Source organism: Haemorhous mexicanus, chromosome 3, assembly GCF_027477595.1.
Source record: "Haemorhous mexicanus isolate bHaeMex1 chromosome 3, bHaeMex1.pri, whole genome shotgun sequence".
In the NCBI taxonomy this organism is placed as follows: Eukaryota; Metazoa; Chordata; class Aves; order Passeriformes; family Fringillidae; genus Haemorhous; species Haemorhous mexicanus.
The window spans coordinates 51,562,247-51,585,624 of NC_082343.1; the positions used below are offsets into that span (position 1 = coordinate 51,562,247).

The 23,378-nt window shown below is 38.5% G+C and overlaps 1 long non-coding RNA gene across 1 annotated transcript in view; it reads left to right on the top strand.

The window, feature by feature from the left end:
• The first annotated feature begins 9,566 nt into the window (after positions 1–9,566).
• Positions 9,567–23,378, top strand: part of LOC132325007 (uncharacterized) — an 83,553-nt gene continuing 69,741 nt past the window's right edge. The window contains exons 1-2 of the long non-coding RNA XR_009485813.1: positions 9,567–9,770; positions 10,597–10,661. This is a non-coding gene — a long non-coding RNA (uncharacterized LOC132325007). The remainder of the gene's footprint in view (positions 9,771–10,596; positions 10,662–23,378) is intronic.

The following is a 23,378-nucleotide window of genomic DNA, read 5'->3' on the forward strand; positions in this document are numbered from 1 at the left end:
ACAAGTGTTGCTTAAAGAACTGTATTCTGCTTTTCAGTGCTTGTTAAAATGTTTTCCTTGTAAGACACTGATTCTGAATCAGATATCTGCATACAAATCTGTGAGCACTGCAGCTGGCCTGGGGTGAGCCTGGAACATCGCAGTGAGTGAAGCCTTTGGCAAACAGCTCCCCCAGTGCTCCACTTGGTGATTTCAGTCCCAGTATTTTGCTTGCTTGTTTATGATGAGGCATTAAAGGAAGGAGACTATCCATATGCTCATCAAACAAGTCACAGGGAGCAAGTAGTCCTGTAGGATCTCAGCAGCAGGATGACTGTCAGGGTGGAAAGTGAAGAGTTTACAGGGTAGTGCAGGCCCACAGGCTGGCCCTGAGACTTTACTCCCCTGCAGGCTGGGATTTAGCAACCTGCTGAGCAGGGCACGTGAACATTCGGTCTGTCAGTCAGCCTGGCCTGGATCATACCCAGCTTTCGCCATCTCATCTACAGGTTCTCACTGAATCACAGTGTTTAACCACTCAGTGTCTCTCTGCGTCAGGCCTATGGGTGACTTTGCTTCTCTGCCAATGAAGGTTGCTACCCTGCCAGGTGCTTTGCAAGCAAGGGAGGAGCCCCAGAAGGGCCTGCAGTCTAGTCAGAAGAAATGTGTATGTGGAGCCTAGTGGAAAAGAGGATCCCCAGAAAAGCTGATGGAATAATGTCCAGGAACATCTCTTTCTACCTGTGTGAACTTCATACCAAAGTTTTGTGGCTCTGAGCTGCAGAACATGGGCCTCATCCTTCATAGAGTATCACTCTGAGCTGCTGCTTGGCTCTCAGAATATGAAGCATGGTGCAGATGAGACAGTGAAAAGCCAAGCTTAAAACACTGAAAATAAATTGAAGCAACATTTCTAACACATGCACTGGTGAGACTGCCAGCACTGGCAGAAAGGTGGGCTGAAGTCAGCAATGTACAAGAACTGTATTATCTGTTGGACATGATGTATGTTTTCTAGGAAATGAGGCAGCAGCATTGAGGGATCACAGTTCTTAATAATTCTTAGAGGAAGAGATTTTATCCTTCATGCTGCCCTTATGGCAGTTAGCTGTAAGCCTTTTTCTGAAAGCTTATCTACTTCCCCAGCTTCTCCAAGGAAAAGCTAATGTCATGAACCAGGAACAAAGCATTTTTCTTGGCAAAGCTGAGCAGGGAGCTTCAGGCGTTGTCTAAAAATAGAAAATAAGGATGTGAATGCAAAGTAAAATGCCTGTTCCTGGCTATCACTTGTGGGGATGGTCTTTTCCTGCAATAAATATAACTTAAACTGAAGATAAGGGCTCAAGAACAAGTTACTTGTGGTAAACTAACAATGAGGACATACCTGCTGTCCTGTAGCTAGTGGCCATTGCACATCCTGTCTTTAGGGTCAAATATGGGATCTTCTTTCTCTTTTTTGAAGGAACTTTCCTTGCATGACTGAGGCAATATCAGGAAAAAACAGGGCAGAAAAAACTCCCTCAGGCAGTTTCCCCAAAGTAGGTAAATAGCGTGCTGCAAGTTCAAAACCTGAGTTCCCTGGCTGTAAATTCCATGCCTTTGGCATGAGCCATTAAGGGAATCAGTTGCAGTAACTCAAGGTAGTCTCTCCTGTAGAAGGGTAGAAGTGCCTTGACAGACTGGAGAGCAAAGGGCTGCAGATAATTTACCAGAGCTCTGTGTCTGTGTCCCAAAACACAGGGGATGGCAGCCAGGACAGCAGAGTGTATTCCAGCAGCACCGTGACCATCTGTGGGTCTCCCCGATCTGTGTGAACAGAAGCACTGTAGAAAATCAAAAAGGTTAAATTAAATGATCTTCTGCCAAGGGAAACCTCTTTAATCTTGTGGACAGCTTTCTTATTTCTAATGTGTTAACTCCAAGTCAAAATTGCATAATGATAAGAGATGTTTCTTGCCTCTTATAGGAAATGCATATATTCCAGATAGAAGAGCTATTTCAGATGCTTGAGGAGGATGAAATATGAGTCTGCTCAGTCAGTTGGAGAGAATTTTACTCTGAAGTCTGAAAATCTCAAGTTTAGTTCTGGAAATACCCTAACATTGAGGTATTTTCAAGGCAGGACTAATCATATACAGGAAAGAAAAGCATTCAGGGTTTCTGGGCTTCCCTCTTAGGATAGCAAAGATGACATCCAACTTTTACTTCAGCTGTCAAGATTGCTTTGCTGCCAAACATAGCTCAGCGATGAGTAAACTCTAGGCTGGTTGTTGTATATATAAATCATCTCAGTGGATTTCTGGAACTGATCCTCATTACTTGTTTGTTTTACTTGTACCTTTAAAATATAGGAATTTTATTCCTATATTTTAAAGGTACAAGCTTCCATCCTGGGCATCTCGTCCTTTGTCTCAGAAAAGGATTTTATTCCTAGTTTGGCCAGAAAATTTGTGCATCTATTTTCCATGCTCTCCCTCAGAATAAAGGCATGACAAAGACCTAGGACTGAAGACATTATTCATTTATGTAGTACTTGCATTGAGACAGTCCTCAGTCATGTTGGGGATTGTTAGAGTTGTGTTATTTCACTACAGTCAAGCACCTAAGCTTTATTTCTTTTAATTCTGAGGCACAGCAGGCCAGTGGGTTTGTTACTGCCTTTAGTCTTGAGCACTGCCTGGCACTGGAAAGGAAGCAGCACCAGGGAAAGGCCAGGAGGGAGGCTCGGGGCTGCTCATGCCTTCCCTGCTCAGGCGAGTAGCGAGGCCTCAGGGCGTCCATCCTGGGCACACCTGTCCTGGCCCCGCCCATCCCATTCCAAAATCCCCACTGCCTGGACTGGGCTAGGCCAAGCCCCCGGGAGCCTGAGCCTGGACAGGGAATTTACTTTGCTTTGCCTTGCATTGCATTCACCTGTAGATACCTTTTACTTCTGGTTGAGCCTGAGGCAAAGTTTGGCAAGGGAGTCCACTTTGAAGCTGTGACTCAACAGGAGGCTCTCCCTTATTCCCTTTTAACCCTCACCTTTTCTTATCTTTACCCTTGCCCCTGTCTCTGCACAGATAATTTTTGGGCTGAGTTCACTTTTGTGGTGATTTATTTCAGATTTCAGTTTACTTTTTCTCTGTGTGCTTTTACCATGTAGTAATCTGTAGAGCAAACCTTGCCAATGAACTCTATCATGCTTTCTCTTTTACCTGCTTTTACTGATGAGAACTTTTGGGGATTTTAATATGATCTGCATCTGCTACCTTCTTAGCAACAGCCATACCTGATACCTGTCACTATGAGGTAGTTTACAGAAAACACCAACCTTCGATTGTGTGATACTTTAGGTGTGATATGGAAATTGCTCAGATAAAGGGACAGTTAAAAATCACTATTCTGGAGTTAAGAATGTTCCATATAGAAAGCTACTGTAATTCAAGGTTTGATATGCTGATCTGAAGAAGACTTTTTTACCCCATGTTACTTCTTATAAGGGCCTATGTCTTAAAATTCTTCTGATGTACTTCCTATAGTGCATAATATGATCTGGTGATTAAGCTGTTCCTGAGGTTGATAATCACACTTCCATTACAGCTAAAGATGTGGCAGTATGTATTCCAGTCTCAATGTCAAAAATCTTTTTTTCTGTTTCCTGACAGTAAATTTTTTTTTACGATATTTGGACTCATCATTGCAAAGGCAATGGAAGTCAGGAGCAGCTATGGAATCTAGCCTGGGAAGGTGTACAGATACAAAATAATAGGATGAATTTTGTCCATACATTGATGGCCATGAAAAAGACCAAAGAAAAGAAAGCATACACCAAACACAACACGTCCTGCCCAAAAGCAGCGACAAGTTTGCAGTTCCTATTCTGCTAGAAGAAGATAAGATAAGCAAGACTCTTGAAAAAGAAAGAACAGTAATTATGGATGCATGGAGTATTTCAATGGATTCAAAAGCTCATGCTCACTGTGTTCACTTCATTTTTCAGTTGCAGGGGCTTCCCTTTATCTTGCATTTGGTATGTATGGGGAATAGAAAGGGACATGAACAAAGATGGCATATTGTAGTGTACATGTAGAAAGTTTGTAGATGTCAGATGTATTCTGAAAATCTTGCAGGAATTCTAGAATGATGAACAATAGATCAAGGTTTTTGTCATAGCCTAACTTGCAATGAAAGGTAAAATCTGTCACATGCAGGGGCAGCCACTAGGTGTCACCTGAGTATACAAAGTAGGAACAAAGTTTGGGATTGGATAACCTAAAAGCTTTCAAGGCACGGTGCTATTTTGGTAGAAGTTAACTGTTTAACTGATTAGTAGGTTATTTTCTCATGATAGCAAAATATAATCAAGTTTCTGGTATTTGGTGTTCTTAGCAAACAATCTGTTTCCCATAAGTTGAAGCTTGAGTAATTTATGGGGCTACCGAAAGAAGAATTTTAAATACATTATATTGATAAGAAAAAGAAGTGTCAAAATGTTAATCAACTATTTCTTTAATAGTTAGAGATCAGTTGTGCAAGATGTTCTGCATCCTGAGATTATTGTATCTTGTGTTCTTGATTTCTAGTGCTTTGAAAACAAGTCATAAGAAGTAACTATGCTACAAAGCTGGTGTGCCCCAAATATGTGGATATTGACAGTATAAATGTCTGCATGTGTTTTTTTGGAAACCTAAATATCTGTGGCAGCTTCTTGGAGATTTGAAAGTCTTTGAACTAAGATTTCCATGTTAGTTTAATCTTTGACTCATTTCCTGCTCCTTAAGTGAGTGTCCTCATTTCAGGGGGGCGTGTAAGCAGTCTTGCCTCAAAAGAGACTTTTGCATGTGTTTAAGAATGTCCTTTATCCTCATTGATTTTGTTCAGCCATGTCACCGTCTCAAAGTGTTTCCTGGAGTACGTACAAGACCAGTTATGACCATGGGTCTTCTTTTTCTTGTGTTTTATCACCTTTATGTGAGTGTTTTTGATTGTTCTCACAAAACAAATTTTGTAATGCAGAACACTGATTTCACAGTCTACTACAGTTTTTACTTATAGGCCAAATGCAAAAAAAGTCTTACATTAAAATTCAGCAAAATGTTTAAAGAAACCTACTATTTCCCCCCCTCCCCCCCATTTGAACATATTTCCAGTTTAGGGTTTTAAAATGTTTTAAGGAAATCAAGTCTTAGTCATCTTATTTATGCAGAGACTTGAAGCAAGGCTGGAACTATGAAGTGGCACAGTCCTAGGATCTGATATAAACAGGGAATATAAGACTCTTTTCATTTTAAATGAAGTTATTAGGAGAGTCACATGAACACTCCCTTGGATCTCAGATTGTGTACCAGTATTATGAACATACTGGAATATTTATTTTTCAACATGAGGAAAAGAAGGTAAACTCATTTTATTTCACTGCCAGAAAACTAGGTTTCAGAAGCCATAGGTTCAAATTTTGTATCCAGACAATGAGGTCATGAATCCTCTGAAGAAAAATTTTATTGTGTTTTCACCAAAGTTAGTGCTTCTTGAGCAGCATTTCCTGAAGTATAGCTAAACCTCTACTGATGTTTCCCTGTCTTCTGGAGTAGAATGTTAAGTCTTTTTGAAAGGAGGTTATCATTTGAAAAACTCTTATGTTCACAGAAACCTTCTGGTGCTTTGCCACAGGATGGCAGTGTTGCAGCACATGATGTTAGGTCTAATTTTTCTGGTGTACTCAAAACCTTGACGATAGAATTTGCCTGTAACTTAAGTGCAGCAGTATTGCTTTTTAACTTTTGAAAATACCATTGTTCCCTTGTATGTTTAGTGCATCTTTGCATATGTTTTGATTAAATTGTTTTCCTTTTGTGCTGTTTATTAGCTATACAATAAGATTTAATAAAGAGTAATGAACCTCCTGAATATCCCTATTGTATCCTATGGTTAATAGTATTTTATTTGTAGACTACTCCCCACCATATTTTTTTCAGAAAAGTAATTTATTCTTTAAAATGTACTTGTTTTGTTTCAGAATGTAGTTGATGTGATTCATCTGGTATCTTTTTTTTTTTTTTTTTTAAGGATTGGAGTTTTTATGAAATCAGTTTGGAGACTTTAGTTTGTAGTCCTTTGGTAGGTTCTCGCAACACGTCTTTTTCAGTCTTCAAGCTTGTCTTTTTAAACATTGTTTATTTCTCTGTAATATTTTATTGTTCAGTATTTTATTAATGTTCAGTTCTTTCCATGCTTTCACTGCTTTGGATTCTTACTCTTACTTGAGTAAGAATCACTATTGTCAGCAAGGAGTGGCCATTTTAAAACTTGGGGAATACTTTAATAATTCTATTGCAAATATGATGTTGTGAATCCTTGCTGTTACCTGTTTCTAATCAATTTGTTATGGAGTCTTGCTAGATCTTCACTGAAGATATTTGAGAGATAAGTGAACCAATATAAATTTGTTTGTCTTCATGACAAATTTTCAAGTCATATTTATAAAAAATATTACTGTTTTGTGCAACTTATGTTTTTATATCAAAGCCATTAAAATTTTTCATGCTTTTTGTGATTAGCCAAGGAGTAGCACAATTTTGGACTTGTACTGAAATCCAAGTATTTTCTAGATGGACTCTGGTGATCCACTTGAATGTGTTGCACTTGGCCAATGCATAAGATGGAGCTGGTGTTTGTAGAGAGCACGTTGTGCTTGAACATGTCTAAATAGCAGTCAAAGGAAAGATAGCTTGCAGCAACTTTTTAAATTTATTCAGTCTCCAAGAAAGATGGAATAAGTTTTGACCAGGATCAAATAACCTGAAAAATCTCATCTTAATTTTGTACTAAAATTTTGCATTCAACCTAACATGCAGTTTATTTTTGCAGTGATGGGCACTGAGTTATGTGGTAATTCTGCCTCTGCTAGGGTGATGTGCTGGTACTGCGATCTAGTCAGTTTTGGTATCTGCCAAGCAAAAATAAAAACTTCAGCTTCAATTTGTCTTACCTAAATGTACTGCTTTGTCAAAGTTACATGTGGGATTTTTCAAGATGCTTTAGAAGTCAGTGTAAGTTGGCATTCAGAGAAATTTCTGAGTAATATGAACTCAAAATGAAAGTTAGTGAATTACTGATTAAACATGTAAATGGTTTGATGATTGAAAGCAAAAGGAACAGAACACTATTTTTCATAAAATGTTTCTCTTTAACTACTGTGCACAGCAAGAACACAAATTACTTGTAAAGATGCTTGTTTTAAAAAATCCTGCAATTCAGATACTCAACATATACAACACCTAAGACTCAGTTCTACCTGTGCTGTTGAGCAAGAGATAAGGAATTGACTGAAGATACTTTTCTACTATTCAGTTTTCAGTGTTAACTAACCTTACAACCTTCTATTGCCATCCCTAGAGATGTTTAAGAATCCCATCTTGTCAGGGAGTTTTAATATATCTTTCTGCTGTCACGATTCATAATGAGTATCTATTTTAGCTATTGTTTTTATGTACATTTTATCAATTGTACATTTTCTAACTCCTACTTACATGCCTGTCTTGATTCTGTTACCTTCTGACTACAGGCAAGACTTCATTTATAAAAAACATTATTGACAAAAAGTTTTTCTTTTCTCTGTTTCTCATTTCATTGTACATTTATCAATTCAGTTATTTTGTTTCTGAAAACAGAAATCTAGTAATTGTCCTTGATCCTTCTTCTTTTCCTTCTGTGTGATGTTTTTCTGTCAGGGTTCTCTATCTACTCTTTGAATGCAGACAGAATTCACACTTAAACAGTGTTGCCTCTTTTTTTCTATGTTTGTAACATTTTTTTCTATCCTGATGCAACTTCTTATAGCCTTTCTATATCTTCTTGCTATTTAGTCAGATTATCTAAAGGCAGCTACTCCTTCCTGTTGCTTAAGTTTTTAGTTTCAGGATGCAGAGTTTAATACCCATGTGTTTTGCTGCTGGCTTCTTGTCACTGCAAAAAGGCTTCGTTTAAAGTGAGGGCATAGCAACCTGACCACATCAGGGACAAAGATCTCAGATGCAGGTACATAAATCACTCAAATGAAAAACCTATTACATAATACCAGTGCATTGGAAAATAGCAGGATCAAGGTTAATTGATTTACTCCTGAAATACTTACTAGATACTTTCACTTATCTCTTTGGTATTTTGATGAGCAATGTTTCCTCCTAGGTGTTTTTATGATTTTGCAAATTGTTTCATGGCTAAGGTCATATTACTAGCAGTCTTTTCCCAAGATCATAGGTAGTCTGGTTCTACCTGTCAGTTACAGTAATTTTCTATCATTCTCCATTTCAGCTCTTGATTCAATTATTCTACTTTTACATGGTCAGTCTCTGGTCTCTTGATAATTTCTCTTACTTGGGCCTACAGATCCTCAAAGAACTAAAGATTATTTTTATATTACTCCAAGTCTCTCAGGCTTTCATATACAGCTTATTGAATCACCTTCTCTAAATGGTTTTGGTTTTGTATTTCCCCACTGCAGCTCACTTCTCTGCATTATTAGATAAAAGGGGAGTACACTTAAATCTTCATTCTTATATAAATGTGTAAGTCCAGTTACTAGTGAATGGTTTTGAAATTGCTTGTAGTTCTCACTCTTCTTTTTACTGTACTTGGAACTATTATGTAATTTTGATGTTTCATAGCTCTCATCTTTTGTTTGCACTACCCAAACTTATTTCTTTTTAAATAAGCTGGTAGAACCTGCCTTTCTACGCCTAATTGTATTAATTCTACTTATCACTTTTAGTACTTGCAGCAGTTGGTACTAATCAAATGAGCTGTGGAGAGAAAAGTCTATTTGATATGCTTGCCCCAGAATCATAGAACACAGGACTCTAAAGTGATCTGCAGTCTCTTTGGCCTCTCTAAGGCAAAGCAAATCATGTACATACCATAACAGACTGTTCTTAAAAATCTTCCAGAGTTGGAGTTTACACATCCTCTTCACCCACTCTGTGCTGCTGCATTTTTACTTGTGGTCTGAAAAGGTTCATAGAACATGTGTTGGAAAAGACCTCAAAAGATACTCTGGTCCAACTTTTCACATGAAAGGAAGCCTGCCTAGATGGGTTTATCTAGCACGCTGTCCAGTCACATCTTGAAAAACTCCAGTAGTGGGGCCTCTACCATGTCCCTGAGGAGGCTGTTACAGTGAATGACTGCTTTCACTATTTCTGTTTTATATAGAGATGAAACCTCTCCCAGTGTAACCTGTACTGATTGCCTGTTGTCTTTTCCATGTGGCTCTTTGTGAAGATAGGTCCTCTGGTCTCCTTGTAGATACCCTTTAAATACTGTAATACTGTGATGAGGTCCCTCTGAGCCCTCTTTTCTCCTGGGAGAAAAGAACTAACTCCTTCAATCTTTGATCATGTTTGTGTCCCATCTTTGGACTCTCTCTAAGCTGTCTGCATCTTTCTTTGTTGGGATCAGAATTGTCCTGCAGGTGTGGCTCCTGTCAAGTGCTGAGTAGAGTGAGACAATTGCATCAGCTAATAATGCCTTTTTTGCATAAAAGGCAAATGCATATTACTCCTATTACCTGCAAATAGAGTACATTATTGCCTTCCTCTATGCATCAATCAGGAGGAGTGTTCTTCAGAATTTGAACTCTAAAATGATTTTTCCCCTTGGTCTCTTCTTCAGCATGAAGAATCTCAGTGCTTTCAGTCTATCCTCAGAGGTGATGTTTTAGAGATTTCAGCTGTGCCTGTTGCTTTTTGTTAGGCTCTGGAATTTGTCCAAATCTCTCTTAAAATGTACCCGGATTAAACACAGTACTGCAGGTAAGCCCTTAGAGTTGAAAAAGGTAGAGTAACTTTATCAATCTCCTGCATGATTGTCATGTGTGCTTTTTACCAATGGCATTGATACTGTTGACCAAGCCTGGAGTTTCAGATCCTTTTCAGCACAGCTGCCAGCTAAACATTCCCCAACTTGTATGTATGCTTGTTGCTCTGCATCTACATCTTGCACATGTCCTTACTGAATTGCACTCTCCTTTTTCAGATTTATTTCCTGTTTGTCAAGATCACTTTGAATTATAGCCCTCCTGCCCGAAGTGCTTGCAGTTCCTCACAGGCTGGTGTAACTGCCAGTTTAAAAAGCTTCCTCTTTACTTTACAGCCCACTTCAAGAACTAATGCATCAAATGGTATCAGCCCCAGGGAAGACTGCTGCAGATGGCATATTGGTAGTGAAATAATGATGCTTCTAAAGCTACTTCTAAATAGGTTTTCTACCAGTTTTGTACCTTCAATGTGCATATTTCCTTCAGAGTATGTAACATCTGCATGAGCAAACTGGGGATGTGTGAAAAAGTGTCAAAAACTCTACAAAAGATGGATATATGACATCAGCTGCCTCTTCCTTATGCACAGAGTGTTACCCTCTCAAAGCATGTTACTCATTTCACAGAAAGAAACTATGATCTGACCCAATTTTTTTTCAACACAACTATGATGAGTGCTACTTCAGTCATGCAGTGGTTTGATTATTCATTCCATGATTTGTTCTTCTTTTTAATAGGAGTTACTGCTAAACCGATGGTTAGGTAATTTCCAAACAACACTTTAATCTTTCCCCTATGCTTCTTCATTTGTCCTTGCTCAGCCCTGAAGTTCTTTGAGATGGTTCAAAGGAGGATCACAAAAGCAGAACAGCAGAAGAGTTACAAGGTAGGACTAAATCTCTTTTTTAGAAGAAAAGTTGTGCTGAGGTACTTGTGCTGAGGTACTTTCAAGGCTGAGATGCTTACTAGGATCATACTAGCAGAATTGGGAAAGAGTTTTGTCTCTAGGTAGACAAGAACTTTTGCTTCCTTCAGCAGTTACTCGTATGGTTGCTGCTGATATCATCCATCTTGGCTTAGCTAGCATCTGTCACTACTGAGAGCCAAACCCTTGTCTATGCTTGGGATATGCAGCTTAGTTATCTGAGAATGCAAATATTTTTCTGAACAGATTTATATACAGGTACCTGGGTAAAATCTAACGTAGGATAAATTAGATGATTTAATGCTATTTCAATAGCTTCCAGTTATTAAATATTATGAAGTTTAAGAGTAATATATCTAAGAAAATTTCTTCAGATTTTCTGGTTTTCATTTCCTGGCACTACCAAGTATGCCCCTTTTGATTATTTACTCCAAGTTTATATTAATACACAGTTCTGAGTTTTGTGGGAGACTTCCATATTTCACAGAATAAAAACCAACATTTCTTTGCAACCCTTGATATGAAGCCACATACTGGCAAATTATAGTTGTGGGTTGCTGATTTGGAAATTCTTTTCATGCACTTCAGCAACACAAGATCCATGTTAGAGGCAAATAATAATTTGGGTCAAATTCTGCTGGTTCAAGTAAATGGAGAGACTTTCTTGCTTGCCCTACAGAATTAGTGTTTTACATGTTAACTTCTAATAAGCATGGATTTTTTCATAAAGCTGAATCACAGAGTCCTAAGTTAATTGTAACATTAAATGCTTATATTTCTTTTATGCAAAATAAATCTGAATGCTGAGATATTTTCAAAGTAGCAGAATACTATTCCAATTTTTACTAATTCATAGACAGTCTAAAAAATACTGGGAAAAGAACTCCAAAGGCATACTTTGCCTTCTTGTAACCACTGCATGCAGTTCCACAAAGTCCCTTTTGTGGAATAAGAGAGTTGGCCTCATCTCTTAGAGGCACCTTGAAAAGGAAAATTTTCAAGATTGGGTACATAAAAATGGAAAAGTATATTGAATTTTGTATGTTTTAATGAATAAGCAGATGAGCCGGAATGGCTAACGATAAGATACTCCAATTTCACCATCCTCTTTGCTCTTAAAAAAGCTCAAAAAACTATACTCAAAATATAACCATGTTTCTTAGACAGAGGAATACTAAATTGTCCCCTAGTATGCACCATTGTTCCTGTGACCCACAGATGCTTGTGGAACTTCATTGTCTTTTAAGTTGTTTGCAGCTGATAGGATTTCCTTGCTTCAGTCTTAAGTTTCTCTCTGTTGATAACTGATAAAAATAGTATTTTCAGATAAAAACAGACTTTTCAATAAATGCACTGCTTATTTTCTTTTTAGTAGCTCAGAGATATAAAATTATATTAGAAATAAGGGGAGGGGAGGATTGTTCACTGGAAAAATCTTGCTCTTTTAAACTTTGCTTTAGTTGTATCTTTACATATTTATCTCTTTTCAGTTAAAAGACTTTAAAGAATTTCTGATTTTTTTATGTTTTTCTGTCCTGTTTTACTCAGCTGTGATATTGGGCAACTTGAATGACAGAAGCATGGCTGTCTTGAGCCCTTGTGTCAGATTGTTTTTATTGGTAATACATTTAGTCAGACATTTCATTGGCTTTGTATTCAATCATACAAACCTCATGCTGGTCCAAGACCATAGAGGGATAAGAGTTTAACCTGCACTGCTGGCTATCACAATGTTTTAATGAATTGCCAGGTTTCAGCTGAAACTGTGGTGCCTATTCCAATGTCTTCCCAAGCTGCTTGGAAGAGCATCCTTAGCCCCAGGCCAGGCTTATCCTGGTCATCTCTGTGGTGTTTACAGTGTTTCAGGAGACAGGCCGTGCTTGCTCCTTACCACTTTGAGACCTAGATTGGTCTCAAAGCTGGAACGGGATAAGTAAAAGAGCCTATTTGCCTGAGGGAGTTGGTTTTTTTCTTAACCTGTGACTGATAGAATGATTTTCTTTGTCTTTCTCTTTCATCCTGGTATAGAATATGAAATGTTCTACATAATATCTTAGAGAAAATAGAGGTGAGACAGGAAAGAGTAGAATGAACTTGGGGGCAAATTTGGTTTGGGTCCATATACTTGACAAGTACAGAATTACAAACTCTTGTTACAAAAACTAAAATTTTGTTTCTTGCTGAGGTCATATTTGAAATAAGACTAGCTGTGATTAAGATACTGCTAATAAAGGTGTGCCTTAACTCCATCATTTTCTCATTCATGATTCACATGTAGTTGTTAGAGCCAATAGAAATATTATGCAATTTTACAGCAGCTCAAGTAGCTTAAATAGATCAAGTGTGTACAACTTAGAAAAATTATGTAGTGAAATGAGCTTGTGCATGCAAATTCTAAAAAACTATCTGTCGTGCTCAGTTTACACAGAAAAGTCAGTATAACCATGTGTTTCTTTGTTGACAACTGAAGTACTAATACTCTCTAGAAAAATCCAGCAACAGGCTGCTCTTTATGGAGCAGCCCTAAGCTATATTTCATTTGCACCGAAGTCAAAATTTTTCTCTATTAAAATAACTACCAAGATTAAAGATTACAGGAAAGATACAAGGGTGTATTTACACTCAGGTGGGTTTGCTTACTATTTCTTCCATTAGCAGCATTTACTCAAGAAAGCTGTGCCTGGGAGTACATCTCTTGCAAGAACTGGGTCACAATTTCTGTCATGGCAAAAATATTCCACTAGTTTCCAGTCTTGGTTCTGCCAACTAACCAGAGAAAAGACATTCTAAACAGGGCATCCAAAGAGTGCTGTGTGTATTTTTGTCATTTTTCTCTATGTTTTTCTCCAAATGTAGTAATGTATTCTTCATAATATAGTCTTTGCAATGTATTTAAATAAATTTATTCTTAATTTTCTCTCGCATATTTTCTGGTCCCTGGTTTGATTGCATGGTGAGAAATAGTAGATTTCCTAAGGGTGAAGTCCATCACCAAGTCCTGGCCAGTAGTAACAAAGGCATTTCAGTTCACTTAAGATGTTTCCACCAGATTCTTTATGACTTCTCAACCTCTATAATGTCATGCCATTATAGAGGTTGAGAAGTCATAAAGAATCTGGTGGAAACATCTTAAGTGAACTGAAATGCCTTTGTTACTACTGGCAACTTGGGTGCCAGATTTGGAGAAAGAAGTTTCTTAATGAGTGTGGGGAAGTGTCTGTCTCTAGGGAGAGAAGCTCTGATATTCTGGGATTGTCTTAAATAGTCCTGTTCATATTCTGCATAAGACTTACAAGTTAATGAGCAGACATACATCTTCCAGAGAAAAGAAGATGAGAAAAAGTGGATTAAAAAAAAAAGATTTTTTTCTCATGTAGTGTTGGATCACTTCTACTGTCCATAAATACTCAGACATGTGCTCTCACTTTTCCTTATGAAGGATGATATTGTGGTGACTTTAAAAAATAAGCTTTCTTCAGGAAATAGAAAAGGAGTGATTTTTTTTTTTCTGAAAAGAGAAATCAGAGTATTCATGTAGGTGTCTCTAAGGCTAGGAAAGGCCTAGAAGTGAGACAGGTGGGTGTTTTAACGATGTGAAAATTGTTTATGAGAACCTCAGGACCTCCCTGAGGAGTGAAAAGATCCAAGAATGGACTAACTGGAGGAAGTGTTATTTGCAGTTTGTCCTGGTTTTGGTATTCACATGGCACTAGGGAGATGAAGGGAGGTCTAACCCTAACCCTTATAACATCTCCTTATTAAAAACATCCTTCAGAGCAGTGAGAGGACATTTTGGTGGTTGTAACTCACTCTTCTCATACGAGGATCACACAAAGGCTTTTAACTCTGTCCCTTTCTGCAGTTTTGCCATAGCCTTGCCTTTCACATTTGGCACATAATACACATATGGGGATGTAAACTGAATTCACAAAAATCCATAAAGAACCAAGTTTGCTTTGGAGCAAGGAGAATGCTAAACCAGCATTTCTTGTGTTTCTGTTTAAAATTGCTGGAGTTTTTAATAGAAACGGTAAACAATGTGCTTAAGTTTACTGTTTGTAGAGTGTTGTTGTCATCTTGGATTCTCTATGCACTTTTTTCTCAAGGGATGAAACTGGATTTTTTTTTTTTTTTAATTTATGACAATTTTTTTCAGCTCTATCCAGTACTAAAATGGATGGTGGAAAAAAGCCAACCAACTGACCAACCAACCAACCAAAAACAGCAAACAAAAAAACCCGCATACCACCCAAACATACCAAAAAAAACCAACAAAAAAATCACTCCCCTCCCAAAAAAATAAATCCCAAAGTGAGCTAATAGTTCTTTTGTAGCAAATAAATTTTATCTGACTGTTATATTCTGAATGGAAGAAAAAAATCATAAAAATAATGATCTTTTTCTCAAGAAGTAGGAAATGGTCTAAGTTAAGAAAACAATATTGTTGCTCTTGTGTACCTAGAGCCCTGTATGAGCAGTAATTTAAAAAGACGATGTCTTTTTGTTTAAAAAAGCAATTTATTTCCAACTTTTATGTGTGGCAGTCAAACAAAAAGAATTGTCACCTTTTTACAAATTTAAAACATTGTTTCATATGCATCCAGCTTTTGTTTAAATGCCAACCCTGCTCCTCAAGTGCTGCATTATTATTTTCTGAACAAAAGTGTGTTGATCAAGTTCCTGAATAAATTTTTGTCCTGTTTCCTTATGATTATCATATTCATTTCCACTTAATACTTTCAAAATGCACTAAATGGAAAAGTTGAATTAAAGTTTAAGTGACATTTTGTTCATTTATAGTGTCTTATGACATACATCTAGACTGCAGTGGAGAGAGAAATTAGCAGGTATTCTATAAGGTGATGAAAGCTGTCTGATTTTCCTGGGTTTTTCTCTGGGTTTGGTTTTGTTTTTGAGTCTTTTCTGGGGCAAACCAAGGAATACTAGCACCTTGGGGAATACGTCGCAGATTTAATGCAGAGATGAAATATTTTCAGCTTAAAAATAGTCATAATAACTTTTTTTTCTGCAAATATTTAGTATGAAATGGGACTAGGTCTTCATTGATACTGAAGACTAATGAGCAGTGGTGAATCAATCCAACACTAACCTGCTTGCTGCAGTCGTTTGTTAAATTTTCCATATCAGTTTTGTCACCTTGAACTTTTTAAAAATGGGTTACAGGTGTAAATTCATGCATTATTTGATTTTGCAAAAGCTTTGTAAAACAGGTTTATGAAGCTTTCTTCTTATCTCTTTCCTAAGGTGCAGTAGTGATGTATTTGCTCCCATGGTCTTCATATTTGTACAACTTTGCAGTCCTACTGGGTGAAGTAGAAAGACCAACTCCCAAGTATTTTATTAAAAGGAAATGGGAAAACTGCCACAGAGGCTTAAACCTTGCACAGTGAAGCAAAGCAAACTCTTACAGCTCTTCTGCCCTACATCCTAAGCATAGCACTGATTTTAGCAATCTACAGCCTGGTGACTACCAGATACCAAATAATCTTCCATGAATCTTTCATTGCTGCTGCTTGCATCAGCACCAGGTTCCTTACAATTCCCGGGATAAACATATGTCTTCAGTCCTTACTGTCATTAATTCAAAACCTGACACAAACAGACCTGAATCTTGGCCTCACCTGCAGGCCCACAACCTATACACTGTGCCAGATGAACTTGGACCCAGAGCCCATTTGCTACCTCCAGCCTCCTGCCCAGGCTCTAGCAGAAAGCCTGTCTTTTCAGTCCTCTGCTTTACTGGGAACAATGCTTCCAGCTACATCTTAAATTTGACTTTCAGAGAAAATTTCAGGTAGTGTTTGGGGTTCTTTGTCCTCATGGAAATGTATACTGATTTTGGTGAGCAAAGTTAGACTAACTCTCCACATTTCCATAATGCAATAGAACTCTCATTTTGAATAGTGCCAGTAAAGCAGAATTATTTCCTACCATAGGTTAGCTGGAGTATATTTGTACTAACTGAACTCCAGTGTTGCCCATTTAAAGTAAATGGAAACAGCATACAACGTACATGTTGTTAATACTTACCCCATATTTTATTAAGCTAACCAGTTGCTTCTCTGCAAAATTTCATTCTCAAACTTGATAAGCAGGCGCTAAATTTTAGCTATGTAGACCTAGAACTAGATTTTATAGCTTGAAGATGGACAGCTCATGGGAAGAATAACTGGTGCAGAAGAAAAATTTAAGGTTATCCTTTATGCCCACAGGTACTTGCAAATAGTTTCAGAACTGCAAGATTGTCTTTCTATCTGTAATGATCATACAATTGCACCTAGGAACTGAAAAAAGAGTGGTTACAATAGTACTTGAATTGTGATTTTTAATTATTAGTACTTCTTATTTTCAATTATTTTGGGGAGGAAATTGGAAGTATCAAGTATTTTGCTTCATATTTTTTCTTCTGCAGATGAACTGTTTTGCTCCTTTCTCAGGATCTCAGATAGGAAGAGTAACTTTAAAACTATTTACTAAGGCTACTTTAAAAAAAAAAAAGAGTTTTTGTCATCTTCTAAGTACTGCTATGTGCAGTTACAGCTTACTAGGTGAAAAGAAAAGCTGGTCATTAATATTTTGCAATGTGCTTTAATAACCACATACAGTAGCAATATCAAAGGATGCTTTATAGTACTGATTTTAATACTCTGACTTAATGAAAAACTTTACAGACCAAAAACTAAGAAAACATGGCAGGTTTTACTGAAGTCTCATGGTGCTCTGTTATTCAGTTAATGTTGCTTTTAACATACTGACCTTTATCAGCACAACAATGTCAATAGACTCATAAGTTGCTTCTTGACAAAATCATCCTAAAAAGGCTCATGGTGCGATGCATTACAAGACACCAATTTTCAAGTTTTGGAGTGAATTCTTGTAGGTGTATACAAATTTCAAGAGGACCATGTGCCGTCTGAGGAAGGAGGATCAGCCAGAGCCAGTCCAGGTCACCTAGCAGAGCCTAAGCTTAAATGGGGCTCCTGAGCCAATTGACAGGAGTTGTGTGAGAAGTCTCCGTCTGAGGCCAATCATGGCTATTAGGCCCTCTCAGAGCACTTAGGGTGCTGGCAAAGGCATAATCTCCTTCTCCTGAGCCAAAGCTGTGTGTTAGCACAAGTGTTTACAACAGTTCACTTGTGTGCAGCATTGCCCCAAGAATCTCCCTAAACTCAACAGGCAGCTCAGCTTCCATAGATAAATATCTTTTACACACTCAGAGTTTGAGAAACCTTAAAGGTTTTCACTTTATATGATGGAGACATTGGAAATGCAGAATGGGCCTTCACAGAGCTTCTTCCTTCCTACATTCTGCTGTGCAATGAACCCATAAACAGGAGTGATTCCATGCACTGCATCCCAGTGCACTTCTGAGCTCAGTATGTGCAAACAGTGTCCAGACCTCTTGGGCTCACTCCCTGTGACTATGGAAATATTAGTTTGTTGTTGAAAACAACAGCTGAAGTTTACTTTAGCCCTTTGTGTTCTAAAATATGTGGTTTTGTCCCTACTTACATCAAATAGTTGTATTTTCTTTTGAAATGGCTTTTGTGCTAACTAGTGCAATCTGACAAACCTAATTTCAGTTCCATGAAAAATTTCAAGATTTGGAAATATTTCTCATCCCACATTGGGACAAAAGGTCTAGATGGTACTCATTTGTGAAGAACTAAACCCCATTAAAATTCCCAAATATTTTGCTTCGGAGAAAGTATGTCAGAATAGTATATTCAGAACTGTTGGATGCTTAAATTCAAGTTTTTAAATCTTTAGTGGCAAGACATAGACAGCAGGTCCTCACTGCTTCTATTGTCTGGGACAACCCCCCTGTTTTAAGAAAGTAGGTTTTTTCTTTGTAAATTGAAGTTCCAGTTTATTCGTAATTCTAAAATTAAATCTGAGAGGATGCTGTGGCAATGGTTTTATCTGTCATGGTAAATTCATGACTCCAGATGTCCCTGCTGATGGTATGCAAAGAATATCAATTCAGTCTCATACACAGATTTTTAGTTCCATGTAAACTAGACAGAGAAATGCCTACCTGTAAAGTCAGAGGGCTGAAAGTATGGTAATGGTGAATCATTGCTCCTTATTTGTCTGGATCTTCTTGTTATTTATGATTTCTGCTATATACAATGAACCACATTGTCTCTGATATATGTACAAATTCTATCAATAGCAATAAGAACTGCACATTCCCCAGTCAAACACTGTTTCTTTTTCACTGTCTTTTCATAACCTTTCACATGGCATAGTTTAGTTAATTTCAGGCTTTTATTATTAAATGTTCAGTTTATTATTCTACTTCATTTTAAACAAGACTCTTCTTGTACTTAAAATATTTTTTCCTCCTTATCATATGTGAGAGTCTATTTGGCATTCTGGATTAGAAATATTTTTCTTACACTATTTTCTCCATCTCACAGTAGCTTGTTACAATCTAAGAGTTTTGACATTTATTTTATTTTATGAGCAGAGTTTGAAATGTTGAGTTTTATTTTGTTTTGACCCTTTTGCCTGGAGAATTACATGAGCACTGTAAAAAGATACAAGAGAAATATTTGGTCACATTTTTACCCTATCACTTCTGACGATATCTTAGTCTAAACAGGGTGTCAGTATTTTAAGCCAAAGTCTACCCATCATTGTGCAGGCAACCTTTTCATTGCAATGGGAGAAGTATATGCATATTGAAAGGACATGGCATAACCTTATATATGTAGCTTTTATTTTATAACATAGTTTCTTTTTTGGATGGCTGAAATAATTTTTAAGTCCAAAGACAGGAAAAGTAATATTTTAAGAAACTTACTGTCTTTAAGAAACTTATTTTTTGAGTAGTGTGAGAATTATTAAAGATTAGCAATTTCTGGATCCTTACACTCTCCACCAAAGGCATCAGGAATTAAAGAGTGACACACCTGAGGTGCTAACAGTACCACATAGGCTCTTTAAAACCAACTGCTGATGGAAGGTAGAAAACATGAATCTGTTATAAACATCAAGTGATTACTTCTACAGAAATCCTATCGGGTTTTGGATGTTATAAGGGCGGCTGCAGCCATGAGCTAAGTGAGACCTGCTCAGAGAGTGTTCAAGCAGTTTCATGGTCTCATTAGCAGAGGCTCTTGGTGTAGAACCTGTTGGGGCACAGAAGACTTCTCCACCAAAAGGGCTATTAGAGCAGGCTGCCGAGGTAAGTGGTTGGTTGATTCTCCATCCCCAGAAGTATTTAGGAGACCTGTAGGTGAGGTGCTCAGGGATATGATTAGTGGTGGAGTTGGCATCGTTGGGTTAATGGATGGACTCATTGATTTTAGAGGTCCTTTCCAAACCAAGGATTCTATGGTTCTATGCCTGGATTGGGTTTGCAGTTACTGTGGATGTGATGTGGGTGTGTGGTGTTGGCCTCCACAACTGATCAATACTCTGGGGTTGGTTTGCCAGGCTTGCTTTGCAAGAAGAAGCTGTGAGGGCAGTGCAGAGGGGGGATTGAGTTCATAAGCGCACTGCTGTCAGGACACGTTCAAGCAGATGTCTAGCCTCATGAGGAGGTACCCCACACTGGAGCCAGGTTAATTCTGTAACAGCAAGGTTCTTTCAGGAACACAGTAACAAGGAGTTGCAAAGAGGGACTGGGCCTCCAGAGCAGCAATTCGTGGGATTGGGAACATGCCATGGAGCTGGGGTACTTCTTGGGCTCTTTTAGTACTTGCAACTTGGTGAACTGCTTCGGACTTCACTTCTAGATCTCCTGGGGTGTTTTTTTCTGTTGTCCTCAGTTCCAGACTCCATTGCTGGGAAAGATTGATCCTGGTTAAAGTATCTATTCAGCTCATGTTGGCAGTCCCAGGGCACAGCTCTCAGAAGCAGCAGTTTGCTCAAAAAGGCACATGGTCTAGAAATCTGCAAGCCATGTGGGACTCATCAGCAGCAGTGTTGCACCACAGGGCACATGTCCCACCACGAAATAGAGTAACTACCCCTGCTGATGCCTCAGAGTTTAGCTTTTATATTTTTCAGATTCTGTACTGCTTTAGTGTGTAGTTCTGAGCTTCATATTAGAGGATAGTAAGCTCTCTCCACAGAGTAGGGAGACAAAACTTCTCTAGCTGGGGACTAAGGACAGCCAATCCAACTCTCAGGCCCAAGAGCATAAACAATGGTGAACTGAAGAAACAAAAATAAGAAGGATGGGACTTCATAAGCTAAAGCTATAACTGGACAATTAACTCCAATATGCAAATGGACCAGAAGTTAAAAAAGTGTGAGATCTCATGACCGGTCACCCATTTTGTGACCATTCTGGGTTCATCTTGGGTGAAGCCCTGACTGGGCTCTTGTACTGCCCAAGGTGTATCCATTGAGGCCTTCTAATAAATATCTCCTTTATTCTTTAACTCTGTCTAGCCTCCGTTCTCGGTCAGCCTTCAAAAGGCATCACTGGCACAGCAGAAGCCTCTATTTGTGTCACAGCTCCAGTGTGAGAGTAAAACTTTTCAGATCTCAGACTGCAGAGCGCAGCTGGTGTGTCTGCCCAAGTCTGGAGCAAGAGAAAAGTGTCCATGCCTGTCCAAGGTGTGTACTAAAATATTTTGCCAAGACAGAGAGCTGTGGGAGCAAGGGGACAAACTGCACAGCAGCAGGGAGAATAAATGGCATCTTCATAGACATCCTGAAGATGCAAAATCCTGAACCTGTAACTTCGCAGAGGGATGGCAGCCAGAGACCACAGTCAATTGTGGGAGTCAAGTGGAAAGCCCCAGCCTGGGAAAGACAGGAGTCAGGTGACTCCTGGTGAGGGGAGGATGGCCAACCTGCGTTTGCAGGACTGGTTCAGTGTGCTGGTAGCAGGCAAGGTTAGAGACAGCCATCCCTGGGCAAGAAACACAAGCTTCTGGGGAGCCATGCATTAGCACCAAGAGGAAGCCACGAGTGACAGTAGCATAGGACCCACCTCTAGGGGTGCAGAAGGCTCAATATGTTTGTCTAACTTGCTGCCTAAGAATTCCGGTGCTTGCTGGGAACTCAGACCCATCACGCTGCAGAGAAACTGCCAAGGCTTGCCTGACCCATGTGCTATTTCTCTTGCTGCTTGAGTACATTGGCAGCACTACTACATCTGGAGCAGGAACCTTGAACATATCAGGAGTGATCAGACAGCTGTGGGAATGAGGACCAAACTTATGGAGACCTAGGTGACGTTATGTGAGCCCTGCCAGTGTAGACGAAAGGCTTGGAGGGGCAGGTGGATTCCACAAGTCAATGTCTGGTTGCATAGCTGATGTCATTGACAGGAATTTGGATTTTTTGAGCATAAGACCTACTTTGGACAGTAGGAATTACTAGACAGAGATGGTCAAAGCAAAAAAGGCCATGGGAATGTTGTCAGACAGCAAGCTGCACGTGAGCCAGCAGCATGCCCTGGCAGTAAAGAAAAACAACAGCTTCCTTTGCTATGCTAACAGGATCAAGAGAAGTAATTACCCTTCTTTGCTCAGTACTAATGAGATCTCTAGTCATGAAATGAAATCTGGAAGGCTATGCCCTGTTTCAGGACCCTCCATTTTAGGAAAGACAATAAACTTGAGCAAGTTCAGCAGAAGGCAACCCAGGTGGTCAGGAGGCTAAAGCACTTGCTTTGCAGTGAGGCTGAAGGAGCTGGGCAAAACTTTTTTACCATAGGGACAATCAATCACTGGAATAACTTGCCCAGTGGGGCTGTGTCTTCTCCATGGCCTCGATAGATAAAGCCCTGAGAAACCTTGTCTGACCTTACAGTTCATCCTGCATTGAGCAGAAGATTAGAGTAGAAATCTCCTGAGGTCTATTCCAGCCCAGGTTATGTTGTCGTAATATGAATATGCTATGAGCCAATGGAAATTAAAAATAATGAACCAGTAAACTCACTGATGAACACCAGATTATTTACACCTTGTACCTTAGCTTTCCCCTAGCATCTTTTTTCAGAGTTCACAGAAAAAGAAGGTATTGGCTGTTCAGATTCAGTCTGGAGGGTTGGCTTTAACAGCAGAGAAGGGGAATTCACTCTGAATTGATGGATTATTGACAGTAATATTTGAAAAGTGCATGTGTCTTCCAATTTACCAAGTCTGCTAGGCTTCCATCTGGGGTGGGAGAGGGATGGGTAAAAGGGCTAGCATTTTAAATAGCCTGTTGTAGCTACATCAGTATTTCTCTGCCAGAAACCCTTCCTTCTGTGTACAGGAAACTAGTTTAAATGAATATTAAATTGAGAAATACAGATGAATTGACTGCATCATTCATGAATTTTATAAAGGTGCCAGAGAGACAACTGTGATAATTTACTTGAATGTATTCATTAAATTAAGAATTTGGGTAAAAACACGTATGTGTTTACACAGAAATATTAATATGCCTTATTAATATTATCATGCCAAGTGGTGCATTCAAATAAGCATAAGCAAGTAATAGCACTTGTACAGTTTCTAAAGCTTGATCAGTTGATTTGAAAGCACTTTGCTAAGAATTAAAAATATTACACTTTGTTTAATTTGTAGGGAAATTGTGGCACACTAAAGTGATTTGTTGTTGGTGTCTGGGCACAAGATTTTTTGAGCCTCAAATGCATGTTCTGTTAAACTGTAATGAGAAAGCAGATTCAATCTTTGACCTGAA